Source organism: Pleurodeles waltl, chromosome 2_1 (assembly GCF_031143425.1).
Source record: "Pleurodeles waltl isolate 20211129_DDA chromosome 2_1, aPleWal1.hap1.20221129, whole genome shotgun sequence".
NCBI classification, from domain to species: domain Eukaryota; kingdom Metazoa; phylum Chordata; class Amphibia; order Caudata; family Salamandridae; genus Pleurodeles; species Pleurodeles waltl.
The window spans coordinates 268,313,904-268,320,512 of record NC_090438.1 but is presented as its reverse complement, the minus strand read 5'-3'; positions in this window follow the sequence as shown (position 1 = coordinate 268,320,512).

Sequence of the window (6,609 nt, the reverse complement as noted above, 5' to 3'; positions counted from 1 at the left end):
ATACACACTCTAAACATTTACCCTACAGATATGGATACATATCCATACACATTGTACATGCACGCATACACTCTTCATCCCCCACCCCTCCCTTCAACTACATACATACATACACAACCCTCACACCCCTGACTCATCTTCACACAACCACACCCCCTACACCCCCAATCATACCTCACCGCACACACACACACACACACATACACACACCATATACACATACATACATGCACCTGCAAGCACTCATTCACACCCCCTTTACCCTTTACACATTCACTCATTCATACACCCCTACCCCGTCCACATGCATACACACACGCATCAGCACATTTATACACAGACACACGCGCACACATGCATAATCACTCCTCCTCCCTCCCCCACATTCATGACACACATACACACACTCACACACACCTATTCACACCCCACACACCCCCTTCCTCCTTCCCTTGCGGACTACACTTACCTTGTCTGATGAGGTGCTCTTCTGTGAGGGGACGAGACCTGGCGATTCCACTGCCAGCACCACCACACCAGAAAAAGATCACCACACAAAATTACTGGTCATAATTCTGTGGGTGGTCTTTTTCTGGCGTGGCGGTGTCGGCATTGGAATTGTCTAAATGCCACCGACTGCAGCAGTGAATGCCGCTGGATATCCGACTGCCAGCGGTCTTCTGGCAGCCACAACAGTCTTGGGATAAGACCACTTCAGTCATAATGAGTGACATAGTTTTATATATGGATACTTTTATGTTTGTTGTTTTAGTATTTGTTGTGTAATTTGTTATTTAATATATTTATTGTATTCAAAAATAGGAGTTTATAAAGTAAAAAGATATTTCTTCCTCATATTGTTCTCAATATTGTGTGTTTTGATATATGTGTGATATTGTGTGTATACTTAAATAGTAGACCATATCTAATATTTGTGTGTTTGCCATTTGTGGTGTTTTAGTATAGGATGGTGATCTTTTTGTAATCAAAATTATTTTGACCATAATTTGTTGAATTGGTATTGTTTTGCACAATATTCTTCCATGGAACCCAAACATCACATCACATCACATCTACAAATACACAGCAAGGAGACTTCCAAAGGTGGCCTTTGGGCAGTTAGCGTCCTGGGTAAAAACAAATTTGACACCCTCTCCCAACTTTTGCCAGAGAATTACAAAAATGGGAGGGGTGAGGGGATGATGAGAAGGTAACAGAAAAAAAGCCAGGTCAACCAGGTGAGACAGAGACAGGTGCAGCCTACTTTGCCCCTCTGAAGGACTTCACCTTGGTCCAGTTGCCCAGATTGCCCAGTCTAAAGGCCAGCCTTGGGTAATTCACCACACTTTAATTTCAACAAAAGACAGATGCCCATATTTATACTTTTTTAGTGCCGCATTTGTGTCATTTGTTTGACACAAAATCAGTGCAAACTTCCAAAATACAATTGTATTTTGTAAGTTTGCGCCAATTTTGTGTAAAAAAACGATGCAAATGCGGCACTAAAAAAGTATAAATATGGGCCACAGAGTGCAAGAATCCAGTAGAATGTAATCGAGATCAAGAGACATAGTGATATTTTATTGTATTGTCATTTCTATAGTACTGGCAGAAACATTACTTTACTTTATTTCCTTCATGATTTTAACACATTCAAAGCACCTGGAGCTATTTAAACAAAAAAATATAAATTCTTTCAGCAGGTTTTAACAAGTATTCTATTTAACACTCAAGTCCTCCAAAGCCTGTTTGCTTTCCTGATCCCAGTTAATTGTCGCCTTACGCAAGGCGTATTGTGGGTGCTGTAGGCCGCTTTGTACTGTGAAGTTTATTTGGCTTTTTCCCTCCACAAAAGCTGTTGCATGGTTGATTGGATCACCGTTGGTCCTTGTAGCTGCCTGAGTCTCTGAGTTTGCTCCTCGTAAGTGATGCTCCCATAATCCCTGTGCATTTTCTCAGCCTCAAAGTCTTTGAGGGTCAACTGCATATATACAGGCCACTCCATGGACAGTAGGCATTGGCTTGTGCTGATGCATTTATCCTAACACTTCTATCCTAACCTATGAGTAACTGAAGCTGCATGCTTGCTTATGACACAGTTTCAGCAGTTGTAGCCATAGCCACACACCAAACACTGCAAAGACAGGTCAGACTGCACTCACACCCTTCTTTCCATCAATTAGAATTACATGCTTAATAAACCTATCTTTACTCATTTTCTCTCAAATTCATTCAAAGGCATCACAACAAAATATGTTAAGAGCCTTACTCTGGGCCTGGTGAATGACATCAACAAACTCCCCATAATGACCACACAACAAACATGCACAGTTCTATCCATAGCACCCCACAAAGTCACATACTAACTACCCTGCTGCAAATGTGCTTTGGCACCTCATTATGAGATCTGTGAGTACAAATACCATACAATACAAAATACTCAAAATTTATAGCAGTACAAGTCCATAATAATGGCTATACAGAGTTAGGCAAACCTTTCTTGATATGACCCTGCCTTCTATAAATCCACACAACCTATTTAGACTGATTCAAAGATCAGTTTTAAATTCTAATCCATGCACATCCATGGATGTTTGCAAACAGATTAGAATTCTGAGATGTGCATCAAAAAACATTCTGCAATTTTCTCAAGTCAGATTTTACCAGAAAAATCCTGAGGAAATATTACAGGATAAAATGCTAAGACATAAATGCAAACAGTAGATTTGCTTGAAGTTAATTTTGCCATCCAATAAATACCCCACAGATGAATAGGAGTTATTACCATGTGCACTAATTAATTCTACATAAATTGTAGCCGTGGCCTTATTCTCTAAATCTGTTGTTGTGCTTCTATCATTATGATATCTATACAGGTACATGGTTTACACTGTATTAGTCTCAGTTTGGGATCATAAAAACCACAAACCTATAGGTATATACACCCACATATATCAGACTTTGAAATGTTAACAACTCTTACATACATAACAGATTATCTCTTACTGCTACTAAGACAGTTTTAATTTCAAATTCAATTTCATAGGCCGATAACTCATTAAGGGCACTTTGGCAAGCAGTCTCAATATCGCAAATCTGTGTCAACATGTCTGTACCTCATAGCTTTCAAGTAAACTCTGACATTTTGACCTAATTTCTTTGAAAAGATCAAGAACACTCATGATTGTACTGCTGAGCCTCTGGTTTTTTCCTGTTTCATGCTGCTCATCACAAGCATTTGCCCTTTATTTACTCTCCTCTCGCAGCTCTTCCAGTTATTAAGAAAAATGAGGTTTCCTCCTTGCTTACCTTTCCAAAGTTGAACTATGTAGATGATCTAGGTCCAGTCAGGACTCTAAAACATTAAGCTTTGGTTTTTACACCTGCCTTTACCCTCATCCTTCATCCCTAACACCTGTTCTGATCTGGAACAGTCCCGAGTGGATATAAGAAAGGGGTCATCAAACCTCTTTTAAAGGAATCAAACCTGGACCTCAGGGCAAATGTTAACTATATGTTCAAATTTATTTTACCTGCAGCCATTAAAATTCATGAGAAACACTAATTAGTACATGTGTTCAAGGGCAAGTTTAGGTACTGAGACTGTCCCTGTTGCTGTACTGAATGAAGTGGCACAATATTAACAGGAAGACATATCCACCTGACTCATACTGCTGCTGCAGTTTTGCCATTTGGTTACCTCCAAATGAGGAGTGGTATTGAATAAAAAGAAGGCATAACGTCTATTTATTCCATGCTACTTAAAAGCGTGTGTTAATTCTATCATCATTTGCAAATGCTTGCTATGCTACATTGTCTTTTCTGAGTCAGCTATTTCAAGCTTCAATGCATTCACAATGTAGCAGTGTGACTTGTCATGAATTTCAGTAAATTTGATTGCTTCCCTGAGGTTCGTCATAAGCTGCACTGTTTGGCACTTTCTAGAAGATCCATTATAAGACACCCGTCTTTGCCCACAGAAACTATTATGAAAATGGCCCCATGCTGCTTTTTATGCTTGCTTCCAGTGATCCAGTAATTTTGGCTATTCCCTGATTCTATAAGTCTTCCTGTTTAAAAAGGCTCTGTAGGAGGGGGTGGGTGAGGGATATTTTCCTTCTCTTTTATTGCTTCCTTTATGTGAAATGCACTCCATGTTGCCCTGCATGAAATAGAGGGCCATTCGCTTCTAAGGCTCTTAGAGTCCGCCTATTGTATTGATTGTCTTTATATCTTTTTTTTATATTACTAATCAGTTCAGAGTCAAGATTCCTTAGAGCATCAACTACACTTTCTAAGTAACAATTCATCTCAACTTATATCTTGGATGTATAGGTTTTCAATATATTTCGTGGGAGCTCTCAGCAATAAATGCAGGGCTGATTGCAATTTTATATGAAATTGAGCAGGAAGGTAGAAAAGTGGCTCTGTCTTTTGGTGAGGCAGCATTGTCTCCTGAGGGCTAGCTCAGGTGTCATAACCCTGACCCGTGGGTAGATTAAGAGATAGCTCAGCTTTGTGATGCATGAACATATAACTTATGTCTAACCAGTGGTATTCTGCCGCCTAAATCTCTATGATCAGTTTCTCAGAGTGATTTATAAGACAAATGTAGAATTTGCTTTAACCCCTCGGGTGCCCTGGACGTAATGGTTACATCCTGGACAGCACCGCTTGGGTGCTCAGGACATAACCATTACGTCCAGCTAGGGGCCTATGGGGGAAGCGCTAGCGATTCCCCCTGGAGGCCTGGCACCCCACTACCCTGGGCAGGGATGGAAGAGGAATCGCTTCCCCTTACACTCCCAAACCCCCTGACCTCCCCACCCTGGCATCTGATGACGTCAGCCCGCGGTTGCGCGCTGACCACATCAGAGGCTACCCACACAGATCGGAGGAGAAATGCAAAAGCATTTCTCTTCCGATCACGTGGAGGGGGCGAGAGAGGCATGAAAGGAGAGGAAAGGCCTTTCCTCTCCTTTCATGTCTCTCTATGCATTTCTGCTGTCCGATGGCAATGCGATCGGGCAGCAGAAATGCCACTAGACACCAGGGAATTTGTTTTGTTTTTGTTTTATGTATGTGGGGAGCGACCCCTTGGGCAAGGGTTGCTCCCTTGGGGAAAATGTACTTTTAGGCCTATTTTTATTAGGCCAATCTGGCCCCAGGTGCGGTAGAAACCACTAGACACCAGGGAGTTTTGTTTTTTATTTATGTTTATACATAAGAGGAGTGGCCCCCTGGGCAAGGGCTGCTCCCCAGGGGGGCAAAATATTTTTAGCCCTTGTCTGCCTTCGCCTATTATAATTAGGTCGATCTGCCCCCGGGGGGGGGGGGCAGAAAGCCCTAGACACCAGGGATATATATTTTTCTATGTTCAGTTTTTTAAATTTTATTTATGGGGAGCGACCCTTTAGGCAAGGGCCACTCCCCTAGGGGGAAAATTGTATTTAAGCCATTCCTGGCCCCCTTGGGGACAGATCGGCCTATTTTTATTAGGCCAAACTGCACCCAAGGGGGGCAGAAACCACTAGACAGCAGGGATTTTTTTTTTCTCAGTTTCACGTGAGGGAAGCAGCCCCTTAGGCAAGGGTCGCTCCCCTGGGGGGGGGCAAATTGTCTTTAGGCCATTTCCACCCCCCTTGGGGACAGATGCAGATTGGCCTATTTTTGTTAGGCCAATATACCCCCAAAGAGGCCAGAAACCACCAGATACCAAGGATTTTTTTTGTTTGCATCAATTTCACACAAGGCGGGGGGCGACATCTTAGGCAAGGGTCGTTCCCCTGGGGGGCAACTTTATTTTAGGCCATTTCTGTCCCACTTGGGAGCAGAGTGGCCTATTTTTATTAGGCCGATCTGCCCCCAAGGGAGGCAGAAATCACTAGGCACCAGGGATGTATTTTTTCTATGTTTATTTTTTTTTACATATAGGGAGCGACCTCTTAGGCAAGGTGCACTCCTCTGGGGGCAAATTGTATTTGGGCCATTTCTGCCCCCCTTTGGGGCAGATCGGTCTATTTTTATTAGGCCAATCTGCCACCAAGAGGGGCAGAAACCACTAGACACCAGGGATTTTGTTTTTTTGTCAGTTTCACTTAGGGGGGAGCGACCCCTTAGGCAGGGGTCGCTCTCCTAGGGGTGGCAAATTTATTGTAGGCCCTTTCTCCCCCCCTTGGGGCAGACCAGCTTATTGTAATTAGGCTGATCTGCCCCCAGTGGCGGCAGAAAACCATAGACACCAGGCATTTTTTTTGTTTATTTTATTTTTTTACATGTTAGGAGCAACCCCTTAGGCAAGACTTGCCCCCCCCTGTGGGGGAAAATTGTCTTTAGGCCATTTCTGCCCCCCTCGGGGGCAGATCAGCCTATTTTTATTAGGCCAATATACCCTCAAAGGAGGCAGAAACCACTACACAACAAGGATTATTTTTTGTCAGTTTCACGTGAGAGGAGTGACCCCTTAGGCAAGGGTCTCTCCCCTGGGGGGGGGCAAATTTGTTGTAGGCCATTTCTGCTCCCGGGGGCAGAAAATCCTAGATACCAGTGATTTCTTTTTGTATATTTTATTTTTTTATGTGAGGGAACCAAATTGTCTTTAGGCCATTT